We start from the raw sequence: 13,331 nt of genomic DNA, 5'->3' as shown, positions 1-13,331 counted from the left end.
CAGTCCTTTAGTATCAGGGTGCCTGTTTTTACTGAGCCCTTTTGAGTGAAAATAAGCTGGACATTTTGTTGTGTTTGCTAGTCCTCTTGCTCTTGTCAAAATTGTTTAAAAAACACAAAACAAAACAAACCCAACCCATGTACCTCAAATATTCTTTCCTGCTGCTGCCAAAATACTGCTTTTCTGTTGCACACTGACCCTTTGAAGTCCCTTATACCAGCGCTGCTCTGTGGTTTGACTGGCAGAGGATACATGGAAGAAATGACATAATAGACATTACATGGCAAAGCCAATGCTATCTTGCATCCTTCCACAGCCCTCGGTATGCCCATCTCATTAGGCCATAGCAAGTCTGGTCTCCATCAACAGAGGTCACTTCTAAACATTGTCTGCTTACAGCAGTTAGAGTGCATGTCTGTTTTTGCACTATGATAAATATGTTCAGTTATTGAGCCTATAATAGCGAATTGCTGCAACCATCTAACACAAATTTAGCTTTAACTGCTTTAAATTGTATAATAAATATGAAGTTCTCATGGAAACATTACAAACACATTGTATATCAACATTTATTTTAAACTAAATCTTAAAATAATTTAAAAGTCTTTATTTGGCAGATAATTTAGATACCCATTAAAAAAAAAATCTGTTTCTTGAGACTTGGATACTATAAAACCTTTATGTACAAAAAAAAATTCTCCCATGGTCACACATTATTGTCATATTAAAGTTACTTTTGCTTGTAATCAGTTACAACAAATAATTTCCTTCAGAATATCTACTAACAGTTAATGCAAACAGTTAATGGTCATTTTGTAGGAAGCTTTTACCTTCCATTTTCTTTTTTCCCCTTTCAATATGTTCTTCTAATACAAGGTCATATCAACCAAAAATTGCTCCATAGATTGAAAATAGTGTTGCTATACATGGGTTCATATGTCCAGATAAAATTTGCATACGCACAGGTCTTTTTTTTTTTCTTGTATGAGTACAAAGTTCTGCCAACAATTTTGCTACCCTGGAGTTGTTTTTACTGAACAACTCAATGATTCTTGGAGAATAATTTCTGAACTGTAAATTAAGTGACCCATCAAAGTTTGTCACTTCTTTTTGGTGATAAAGAATTTTTCCTAAAATGGCTACTTTATTCATGCTGTTGTATTCCTGAGTTCTTTAGCCACAGCTTACATAGTATTATCAAAGGAACATTTATTTCTTCATTTCAGTTGCTTTCTTTATCTTAAGTAAAGGTCAAGCGAGCTTCCTGGAGAGTTACTCTGGCAAAGGTTACAGAGTTTCAAACATAGATTTGGATGAAATGTACGGAGCTCTTCAGAAAAGAAATGGAGAGCGGTGTAAGCAGCCAGAGGGAAATTACTGTTGTGAAACACTGCTCCCCCACGGTTTTGACTATTTCCTTTAGGTTTTGAGACTTACCATTAAATTGTAGTATAATTATTTACTGTATTTTAATATATAGTGCTCTATAATGTACACTTGATGAACAGCCTCCAGCACTGCAGGAACCTGTAGGGTAGGAGAGAGCGAGTCAGTTCAAGTGCATGTGAAACTATGGGTTCTGTGGCTTGTGTATGTAACTGAGATAAAAACAGAAGTGAAGGAAGGAGACATAACCCTTGAAATACGGTTATCAGCCACTGTTCCACCCAGAGGCAGCTTGCCCCATGCTCTGCCTGCATTTCTGGTGCATGATTTCACATCCCCAAATGTCAGTGGAGTTCTTAGAACAAAACCTTGGGCTGTATACAGTCATACATGCAGGGGAGAGAGAATTTAATGCTCTAAAGCTTAGTAAAAATGACCACAGCCATAACTTGCAGGTGTTACAACCTAGAATACACATGGAAAAGTCATGTTATTTCCTTTCTAGGTTCTTCCATTAAAAGATATGTTCTACAACTGATGATAATTTTATGGTGTTAAATTAGTCTTGAAGGAGAGTCTTTTTAACCGAATAGCAGTGGTAAGAAGGAGGGGGGAAGCTATTTTCTAATCAAGTTCAGGATTGTAGCAATAATGGACTTTTTTTTTTGCGAAACTTTTCATGTGTAGAAAATACCTGTGTTGGCAACAAGGGAGAGTGGATGCAGAAAAGAAGTTGGCTGTTGCATTGAAAAATATATGCTAGTGCTTTGAATCAGTGAAACTACTGGTATTTCAAAATGATTCTTGTTTAGATACATCACCCACTTTACCTGAATAAGTAGTTACTTTCAAGGTTAACTTGGAACCTTGAAAATGCCAATATGAGTTAAGATTAACGTAAGAAGCAAATATACAGATGGTTTGGGATACTAAAAATGTTATGTCTGAAAATGAGCAGGCATAAGTTGATATGGCTATGTTAAAATTAATGGAATTATATTGATATACTCCTACTGAAAATCAGGCCCATTAACTCATTGATTCCTCCTTTTTATAAGGTAGAGCTATTGGCTTTTGCTAACTTGTTCTTCACTATCTCAGCAGTGCCTCTCTTTCTCTTCTCCTTCTTTCCTCCCTGTATCCTTTTTATATAAGTGGCTTTATTCCTTTCTGTGTTGTACCCCTGCTCTCTACAGTTAGGAACAGACATTCAAAAAGCCCGACGCGAAATCGATCTAAGTTGCATGGTTTTCTGTAAGCGGCGTAATTTAGGTCCACGGTGAGCAGAACACAGATTTATGTTTGGTTAGGGGGCAAATCTTAGACCGGGTTTTCCCATTTCTAAATCAGTCTACATGTCAAACTTCTGGTCTGTTACAGGTATAGATCAGTTTCTAATCATTTATACCAGTAACAGTGTGATGTCTGTACCTAGTCTACAAGTCGATTTACAGCATTTGGCAACATAACTTATGAAAGCTCATGCCTCGCAGTTACTCTATAAGGTGCCACCCCACCCTACTACCTGTCTAATTTTGGATTAATACAGCTAACTGCCTCTCTTTGTTCTAAAGCCTTAAAAAACAAACCTTGATTCAGAGATCTGAAGAAGAATCAACTAATTTGAAAGCTTGTCTAAGTCTATCCCAACCATGGAGTAGTCTAATCAAAGAAATCACCCACAAGAATCCTTGCCTCTTGCAAATCTTGATTCAGCCTTTTTTTTCCTGCTCTCTGATTGTTGCTTTCTGCAAACATTTGAACGCTACTTTTTATAGGGAGAGATTCTCATAAACATAAATATTAAGCTTGAAATAGACTGAAAGCAAAAATGAAATTGCACATTCAGTACTGCACTTTGTCCTGCATGGCTTAGTTAAGTCAGGCAGAAAGCATGGTAGATTTACACCTTATAGACTAACTAAATTGGGGATGTATAGCATAAGCTTTTGTGAACCTGAGCTCATTTCAGATGCTGTGAAAGCATGTCACAGAGCAGTGTTACCAAATAGAGTGATTTTGAATATGAAAGACAGGGAAGGGATGGATGGATGGATGGATGGGGAAGAGAGAGAAATGATTCCGATACTGTGTCGGGGTAATGTGGCCATTGCAGACCTTCACCGCGGTGTCCAGGAAATGAATTTGTGAGGTAAGTCACTCACCTCGTGAAAGAACAGAAACTACCATGAGACTTACCCAACCTAGTGCCAATCAACAAAAAATGTTGCATATAACCTGGTCACAACAATAAATCACCAAAAATGTTTGAGTCTATCACTGTTTATATGAAATGCAGTGGGAGGGAGGGAAGGAAGCAAATTTTCAAGAAAACTTACTTGAAATTGTTTTTCTCATGCTAAGTTTGAGTCTCCTGCTTGGTTACTTCATACAGCAGCAAAGGGACTCTAAGTTGTTTTGTAGAGCTGACCTAGCGTATGCTGTATTAAAAAGATAGTGACTTTACAGTGACTTGAGTATGGTAAGTATATGAGAAGTTTATTGGCATAAAAATGGCTCCAAAATTTTCACCTACTTCTTTCTCTAAATGTCAGCTACATTTTCTACTAGCCCTATCCTCAAAGGTCAGCAAAGCCATTTTGGTGTCCACATCAAGCCTGTAATTGGTTGCTAGGAAAAAGTGGCCTATGTTTGCTTCCTGCGGAAAAGTATTCAAGTGTTTGAAGTAAATAGTCATGTGCTGATGAGGAGCCAGATTAATTACCTATTGTAGTCCATGCAAAGCTCTTAGCAACTCTGGGGTGAATAAAAATGGGCCCCAGATTTGCCATCCTAAAAGCCAAAATTGATCAGTTGCTAGAAGCTAAAAGAGGTTAATATTTTAAAGCTTTTCCCTACCTCCTCCCCCTGATAGTATTCATGACAGGCAAAGGAGGAACTAGGGTAGTGTTTGCTAGCATTGGCCGATGGTTAAGGAATGTTGTTGCCAGTGAAAATTTACATTATCAACAACAAACTGATTTGTAATGTGACCTTGGTTCAGTTATAAACAAGGATTACCATGAACCACACTAAGATGTTTTTTCCTTTCACGGTATCATTTTCTGGTGTTGCATTCTGGATTTTTATTTATGTTCTGTTCCTTTGGAGCTTTTTATTTTCTTTCTCTAAAATCTAGATTATCCATTTAAGATTACTGATCAAGTCTTTCTTTTGTCTATTATTGAATTTTCTTGTTTTGAGGATTTGTGCTCTGCATTACCTGATTGACCAGGCTCGCCTGCGCATGATCTCTCTCTCTCTCAATCTCTTTCTCTCTCGTTCGTTTTTTGTTTATGTATTGTTTCCGTGCCTTCACTTAACACTGCCAAGGGGTAAATGTTAACGTTAGACCACAGCTGTTGACAGTAAATTGGAAGTGCTGGCTGTAAAATCTCATGTACTCAATGACTGATTAAACTTTAAGATAGGAAAAAATACTTTTTAGTAATGATTTTGGCTGTGATCTTTCAAGACCTTTTTTGCCAAGGTTAGCAAAGGAGTTCTTTCACTGTAGATGCTGGGATACTTAAATTATTCAAGGCCCATGCTTTTTAGATGCTCTGGTTTGCAGTCTTTTTAAAAGCCTATTAAAGATCCTTTACGTGCGGCTTCAGGTAGCTCTGTTCTTCTGTCCATTTAAGCCATGTCTTTGGATTTAACCTGCAATTGGAAAATGCTAAGTGTCAAAATATTTGTGTGAATGCAATATTACAGTGGTCTTTTTTTTTTCTTGGGGGCTTTTTAGTGATTTAAATATTAAAAATCGATGGTGTAAGAAGACATTTTTCTATCTAATTCCAGCTGGAATATCTTGTGATCAGAGCTACTGGTCCCATAATTTTAATTTAATTCAGTGTTATTTTGTTTAACAAATACTTTTTTTGTACTTGGAGCTTGAAGTATCAATGAAATGCAGGTTCTGATTCCTGTCAAAGTTGATGGGAATATAATAAGAGTCATATCAGGCAGTATCTTCATTTTTGTGCCTCTATTAATGATGCTGTCGAGTTTATTGAGAGTATAATTTTGCATTCACTAGAAACAGTTGTCAGTTGACTAAAAAAAAATAAAACAATTTTTTTGAAGTCCAGTGTTACACTGCCTGATTTAAGTGGTGAGTCAGTGCTTAAGCAGCTGGTAATCATGTCTTAGTAGTACAAAACGTCCTAGAAAGTACAGTTGCTGCTAGTGTTTTGGTTTTCAAGGTGTGGTGATTTGAAGACTAACATCAGGATACAATTTTCCTTTTTTAAGTCTATCTTGCTATAGAAGTGTCTTTTCTTTAAATACAGTTTCTTCAGGTCATGCCATGTCCCAGCACTGCACAAAGATTCTTCAAGGTGGTGCTTCAAGTCTTTTCTTATTCTTTGCCCAGAATTCCCATTTAGCTCCAGCTGCCAGTGCTTTCTGCAGCCGTTTTGCTTAGTTTTAAGCAAAATGTCAAAATAACAAACTTCCTTTGTTAGGATAGACTTTTTGTCAAAGACTGATGAAATTTATTTGTTTAGCTTAAACCTGAGGGGCACTTTTTAGTGGCTAGAACAAGGGTCAAGGAATGAGGACTCCATGGGTTTTTTTCCACCTCTGGAGTCTACATGACCTTGGGCAGATCGCTTAACTGCTTTGTTTCTCCACATGGAAGTGAATACAGACATGCATGCATACCTCACAGGAGTATGGCACAGCTTCCTTAATTATCTCTTCTAAAATGCATTGAGATCCCTGGATAGAAAGGCTCTACTGAGTACAAAGCAGTGGTGGTGGTTGTTTTGTAAAAGTAATAATGGGTCAAAGTCAGGTTAACAGCTGCTGAGTGGCCCTCATCCCTCCCTTTTCTGCCAAATGTTCTTGCCTCTTTTCCTTCCTCCTTGCAGTGTTTTTTCTTTTTTCCTGAAGTCACTAACATTTCACTTTAGCTGCTCTGACTTTTTAAATTCACATTTGACAAAACTTTATTTGTGATTAGTGTCTTTTATTGAACTCTGTGGATTCATTTTGTGGTTCAGCCTCGGGCATCAGTCTGTGCTAGGCAAGTTTCTTCCTCCTTCTGGAGGAGTCTTGGAATTGCTTAAACTTAACTTACCCCAACAAGTCAGCAAAAGATAGTCTGTCTTTTGTTAAATTTAATTCTTGAAATTAGTCCTTTTATAATCTATAATGCCTTCAGCTCTGAAGTGTCTGGATTTATTTTGTTTTTAATAGGTAGATTTTGTTTTCTCTCCTCTGCATTAAACTTCTAGCTCTGAAGGATAAGAGAACCTGGTAAAGTGTTGTTCTTTTTTTTTTCTTATCAGTCTTATTGATATTAAGTACAGCCAGAGTAAAAGTAAGGAGAAGCACAAGTCTGCATCCTTTAATGATATTATGATCCTTGCCACAGTTTAATCCCTTTAAACATTTGGGCTTTTCCTTTTGAACCGGCCTTCATGCCTTTACTGTGGACTGAAATTGCCTTTTGCTCTCCCAGTGGAAACAGCAGTCCTATTATGTTGATGTGGTCCGCTTGTGTAGTACTTGGCAGCAGGGCCCGGATGTGAAGTGACCGGATTGTCTCCAGCTTACTGGGCTACAGAGCAGTTCAAGTAACTGGACAGCATTTCTGTGTTTTCTTGGCTCCTGCTGTACACTAGAGCCCTACACACGCTTGTCCCTTCCTGGCCAATCAAACCCAATTTTCCTTGGTCAGAGCCCATTGTCATTCACTATTTTATAACAGATTAAAGGCTTGGGTTGCATGACGAGGTTATCAGCTAATGAATAAACTTCAGTCATCCTGTCCTGTGATAAATCTGTCTTATAGATCAAAGATGAAGCTTTTAGGACTTTATTTCTTTCGAATGGTAATTTCTTAAGGCCGTCAGAGCACTTCCTTAGGGCTGTTTACATAAAAACAAAAACATTCAACATTTTGAATAAAATATGTTTAACTTTCAGTTTTGTCAAAAACCTTCCAGTTCTTATTTGAGGAATTTTTGTGTAGCATTTGAGAGGTAGTAGCCCTGCTAGTCTATATGGGAGAAGAGGTACAAACAAAACCCCTGAATTTAAATGTCCTTAAATATTTGGATTTTTTGAAACTCAAATTCAGTCCTGCAACTAATTCACTTCTATATTGAGTGTGTCATCATAGAAAAGATATATTCAAAATCTGTTTCACTTTGTTCTCTCTTTTGCTTCCTGCATCAGCAACTAAAGACAAAAGTCAAAGTCCTTAACAGTCAACAATAAGCTTTTCATAGGGTGGTGGAAGGGAGAAGGAAAGAATGACAGTCCTGGATATATTCAATGTTGACAGATCACAGAGGCTGAGACACAGAGTGCATTCATGTTCTCTACAGATCATCCTGCTAGTAGCTAGTCTGTGAAGTACTCACGTACACATGCATGAAAATGCTGTCCCTCATTTCAGGGTTTTGTGTTTTTTCTTTTTGGAGATAGTTTTAGTGGGTCAATAGATAAAATGGCCCTGATAAATAACAAATAAAAATATATTGTTATGTCTGTTAGCCACACTTAGGGCATTAATTGAAAAAGAAAGGCAAGATGTTGTCAGCTTTAGAGATCCTGAATATTTACTATCAAAAATCTAAAGTTGTCTTTAAACTTGCAGACAGAAAACCAGTGTCTCTGAAAGCAGGATTCACAATCCTGCAGTGAATGGAAACTTCACCTGAGACAGGACCAGGTTCACTTTTTTCCCCCCAGCTCTTCCCATGCTCTGTATTTGACACATTATTCTTACCATTATCTGGAGTTTAGGATGACCTTGAATTAAGGTGAGGACAGGAGTAAGCTAGAGCAATGAAAGACATGTTGATCCTCGATTCATAGTCCTGCTGCCTAACCTGAGGAGTGTGGATGTTAAAAATGAGTGAATCGTTAGCAGTTTTATTTCTGGTCAACTTTCTCCTTGCTGCTGTTTGTTCAGCAAATGTAGTTGCCAGTAAGTTAATGTAGTGAAATATTTTGAGAGCAATGGTGTTTACTGCCAATTCTGGGAGTCACTGAATAGACAGAGGACAACCTTTTTAATTTTAACTTAACGTCGTGGGTCATGATCAAGGACACTGGAAAATCACAGGTGCAAGGAACTTGTTAGTTATTGTGTAGATCGTTTTTGGAAATAACATAGCTTTTTTCCTTCAGAGTCTAACTTGCACTTTAAAAAGCAAACATTCAGCTCTTTGCCACTACAGAGACTTACTGCTGAAAATTGATTACATGTTTCCTTTTTAATCCAGTCTTGAAAAAAAGTTCACCTTAGCTGAAACTGAAGCAGTGGCTTTCTTAGTAAGGTGCTATTATGTTTGTCCAAGGCATTCACAAATAAATGACTCCAACCACAAGTGTGGGAAAAGAGTGCTGTTAGACTGGCAGGTACATAATATATTGTAAACATAAAGTAAAACTGTACATGCATAGGTATTAGCAGATTCAACAGAAAGTAATTTAAGATTCACACGTGCAGATTCAACACATAGTTCACAGGTGCCAACATTCAAAGCAGGAACTATATAGAACTCAGGTTCCAAAGTCTGATCTATACAAACTTTATGTACAGAAATACATATGCAAATACTAGATTGGTTTGTGCTCATTGTGTATTGCTTGTATAAATTTATGAGGCAGTGTGACGGGGCAATCTACCAGGCCTTTCACAGTACTGGCCCACCCGCCTGTCTAGGGTATCCTGCCTGGTCTCGTCTGCCATGCCTTTGTTGTAAACTGGTGTTACAATAAGCGGGAGGCTTCCCATTTTAAGACCCCGATGTCTAGGGGTATACACATGACTCCAACCTACCCTTATCATGTCCCATGCTTTACAGATGTCATCCTTGAGTTTGTTTGCTCCAGCTCGAGGCTCAGCCAAACTCAGCCCCTTGCTAGGCCTCACACATTCCTCCTTTCTCTCCACCCTAACAGGCCTCACTCATACCACCCACTCTGACTGGGCCTCTTGTACACTGCCCCACACAGGGGGCCACACTCAGTCTGCTCTACTCCCTTGAGCGGCTCCCGTAGGCCATCAGGCGTGCCTCCGTGGTTGGCCCTGGCGCAGCCTCTTGGGCCTCTCCCACAACCCTCATGTGAACAGGGACCAGCCAATTTGCCTGGCGCTGGATGGAGCTCTGACCCAGACCCCTCTCCGGGTAACTCATAAATTGCTCTTTGATTAGAGCCAATGGCTTGCCCACTTGTGGCCTCAGGTGTCCAAGGACTTACCGGGACCTAACTGCCCCCTTCCTGGGGCCTCGACTCATTCACCCTGTGAGCATTCTGCCAATCTCTGGCTTCTAACCCCACACACTCCACCCCTTCACTGGGGTACCGACTCTGCCCCCCTCACTGGGGCCCATACTCTACCCCTATACTGGGCCTCAGGGTCTTATACCCTCACGGGCTCAGGTGCCTCTACCTAGGCATGCCTGGCCCCACTTCTGACTCAGGGTCTTACATCCCTACAGGCTTAAGTGCCTCTGCTTAGACCTGCCTGGCCCCACTACCCTCTGGTCTTCATGACCGACCAGATGGTGGGGCCTGGGGTTATCAGGCACCCCTACCCACCTTTCACCTGGGAGGTAACTGGCCTGGCATTTTTGGGGGACTGTCCCACCATGGACAGCCCCACCAGACCACCCTTCCCCAGCAGGGTGCAGTTTTAGGTCTTACCCAGGACCAAGCAAGCCTACCTGCCCTGGTCTAGCTCCCTCATACTCCAGAGAGGGGGTCCCTCCTGGGTCCCACCAGAGAGCCCTTTTCTACTCTGGGGCTTGCTTGGCCCCCTTGTAGGCCTACCAGTGGTTAGACCCATGCCTAGGCTGGGCCTTGTTCTGACTAAGCCAAAACCTTCTTCCTGGGGTTCTGGACCCCACTGGGTCTGTAGGAACCTCCTACCATTCCCACTGTTCCTCCCTTACCAACAAGGTGTTCCATGAGCATCAGCTCAGCTGGGGGTTGTTGCTTCTTTGGCTGTTTGCAGCAAACTGCTGCCTCAGCCTAGAGAGCCAGGATCTAAAGTGCCCACCTTATCAGAGCTGGCCTGCACCTGCTGGCTGCCTACTCTTAGCTCTTAAAGTGACCGAGCACCAAAGGTGCTCTGTCATACACCCTCCCCTTAAAATGGTTACCAAGGGGGGGCAGTGATCACCCTGCTGCTCACCATACAGGCTCCCCTGTAGCTTGCAGTAGCATATTAAGTGGCGAGCACCCTGATTGTGCTCCGCCACTTAAGACAGCTTAAGAAACACCTGGATTCACGTACATGTTGATTTTTTGGGGGTTAAATTTAAACAAGATACCTGATTCTCAGTACCTCAGAATATTGGCCTTTTTTGTTTAGACTCCTAACTTTAGGTATCCAAATAATGAAATCCTGAAAGTGTGTTATTTATTTCACTACTGGTACACTGATTCTTAATTCTACTTACCCATCTCAGTAGCCTGCACCTTGTCTAGTAGAAATTTAAATAGCTTTTGCAATAGCTAGTTTTTTTACAGGTCTACAGAATATATCTGGATGCACAGTAGATTAAAGATGTACGGTTGAGTTTCAGTCTTCATTTTGACTCCTATTATGCAGCATCAGTTAGTATTGTCTAAATGGTAAGTATTCTTTCTAATGTGACATCATTGTGGGTCTGAAGTGCTGCGCATACTTCCACATACAAGTTTGTAAATGAATCGCCAGTTAATTTTTAAGGCTGAGACTGATTCAGTGGGAAATCCATTTTAGGGCATCCTAGATTCCTGGAAGGATGCATCAACTTTAGATGTGCAACTGTAATTTAGTAAAACAGTGAAATGATTCATGATGATTTGATGAATACGTTGCAGTAATGTACCATAGGTCTGGACTTGGAACAAGTAAACTACAGAATACAAACATCCTGTGAGGTCCCAAAGGTTTTGTGCATGGGGTCAGCATACATACACATGCTGGACGTCCAATAAATGGTTCTTTTTCAGGTTCTTTTGCCCCCAGAATATGATATCATATTTCATGTGTAGTCCATAGTAAGAGAAGATGTAATGCTTAAAACCATGATTTTCAACCCTTTTACGAGGAGTTCCTGGCACCCCTTGTTAAGACTCCAGCATCCCTCTAAGTGACACATTTTAGCTTTCACTGTTTTTTTGTCTATGGAAGAGCAATTCTTCTGTTGCAAAGAACTCAGACCATAACAGGACAGAGTGTTTTTGATACTATGGATTGCTATTTAAAGTCTCTGAATTTGTCTTATAAATCATGTGGAAGTCATTGCACACCTAACAATGTTAATATTGATCAGCTTCCAAGGTCACTCTGGTTGAGAATCACTGGGTTAAACTCTTTCGTTCCTGCAAAGGCAGTATGCATACTCTGCACACACCCCTGTGGGGTGTAACTTGCTGCCACCTGTGAGCTGTACTGACTAGTGCAAAAAGCAGGGGCATCTGTGCTCTTGGAGTACAAAGACAGCAGTCACTTCAGTACCTGGGTACAGGCCAAGCATAATCGGAGCCCAAGAAAGTAATAGTTTTAAACTTTGTAAGTCAGCAGACAAAATTTGCCCAGCTACACGGCATTCAGGCTTCAGTGATTTGGCAGATTTTGAAAAAAAAAAATCACATACCAATTAAATGAGCTATGAAGGTTTCAGGAATTCTTGCTCTTTCTTGGAACTACTGTATATGACTGAGCAAGGTTAACAGGGTTGGAATCTGATTCATTACTTTTGTGTTTGCTTATAAAACTCAATGTGCATTGTATGCTGTTTGTAAAATTCATTGTTAGACTACAGCATGCTTTGTTGGTGTATTCTTTTGCTGTTAAAGATGCAGTCAACTTAAATTGCATTCTGAAAATGTTCAGTTTTTATTTTTAATAAGTAACTTTACACCTGATTGAAGCTTAAGTAAAATCAGGCGTTAACTTGTGTTTTTTTGTTTGTTTTTTTAAACTTGTTTACTTTGTACATGGGCCAGCCCTTCATACAGTCATTTTTTCTTTTTACTGGCCTCTATGATGGCTGTGATCTGTGGTATCTTCCCTTTTAAGATAGGGAAGATTTATCCCAGTTGTATTGGTGGCGAAACTGATGCACATAATAATTATGCTTTTTAGATTTGGAACCCAAAAATTTAAATTTCCCCCAATTGGAAACCACTTTTTTGAAAAGGTAAGCTTAAGTGTCTTGCTCAGGTTCCCACTGGCAGTCTGTGACAGAACCAAGAACTAACCCTAGTTTCCCTGATTCTCAGACTGAATGTTATTGATCTCCTATTTTGTCTGCTGCTTTGCTCTTTGTATGGATCAGTCATAAAGCAATGGAGAAGTGAAAAAGCAGTCTTAAAAACTTCATGACTGGAATATGACTGGAAATTCCTCAATTCTGGCGGAAGGAGCTGGAAGCAAGAATAGTACCTAACTACCATTTGGTCATTTTTTCTGGGATCTGACCAAATGTCACATTGAGTTCTCTTTTAAAGTAATTAATGCAAAAATCAAATTAAGCAATTTATCTGTTAAAGAATCTGTCATAAAGAGAATTAAAGGCAAAATCATGACCATTTCAGTTTCAACTGAATTTCCTCAAAGCTTCCTTTGGACTTCTGTTGCCCTTGTAGTCCTAAAGACTGGGCCAAGTTGTGTTTAAGACCCTTTTGAAAAAGTACTACAGAATTAAATAGAAAATAACTTGTTTGTGGAAAATGGCATCTCTCTATCTCTAATTATTACCATAATATCTGAGCAGCTCTAGGGTTGTGATTTGATAGGTACCTACCCTGTCTTCAAAACAGCACGTAGTTTAAATGTCCAAATTCTTCCTCTGGGGATTGAAACAGGAACATAAAAGCATAGGCTTCTTACTCAGGCTTATCTGTTTCAACAGTTTCTCTCCTGTCTCCAGTTTTAGTTTTAAGTTCCTAAGAGACCCTCCCATCCTTTTACATCCTGACTC

The 13,331-nt window shown here is 39.6% G+C and overlaps 1 protein-coding gene across 8 annotated transcripts in view; it reads left to right on the top strand.

The window, feature by feature from the left end:
- ETV1 (ETS variant 1) overlaps positions 1-13,331 on the top strand; it is a 75,965-nt gene that overhangs the window by 13,844 nt on the left and 48,790 nt on the right. The gene's annotated exons all lie outside the window — the stretch shown is intronic.

Source organism: Alligator sinensis, unplaced genomic scaffold, assembly GCF_000455745.1.
Source record: "Alligator sinensis unplaced genomic scaffold, ASM45574v1 scaffold45_1, whole genome shotgun sequence".
Classification (NCBI taxonomy): Eukaryota; Metazoa; Chordata; order Crocodylia; family Alligatoridae; genus Alligator; species Alligator sinensis.
Note: the sequence above shows the minus strand (reverse complement) of the source record. Positions and strands in the feature narration are given on the sequence as shown.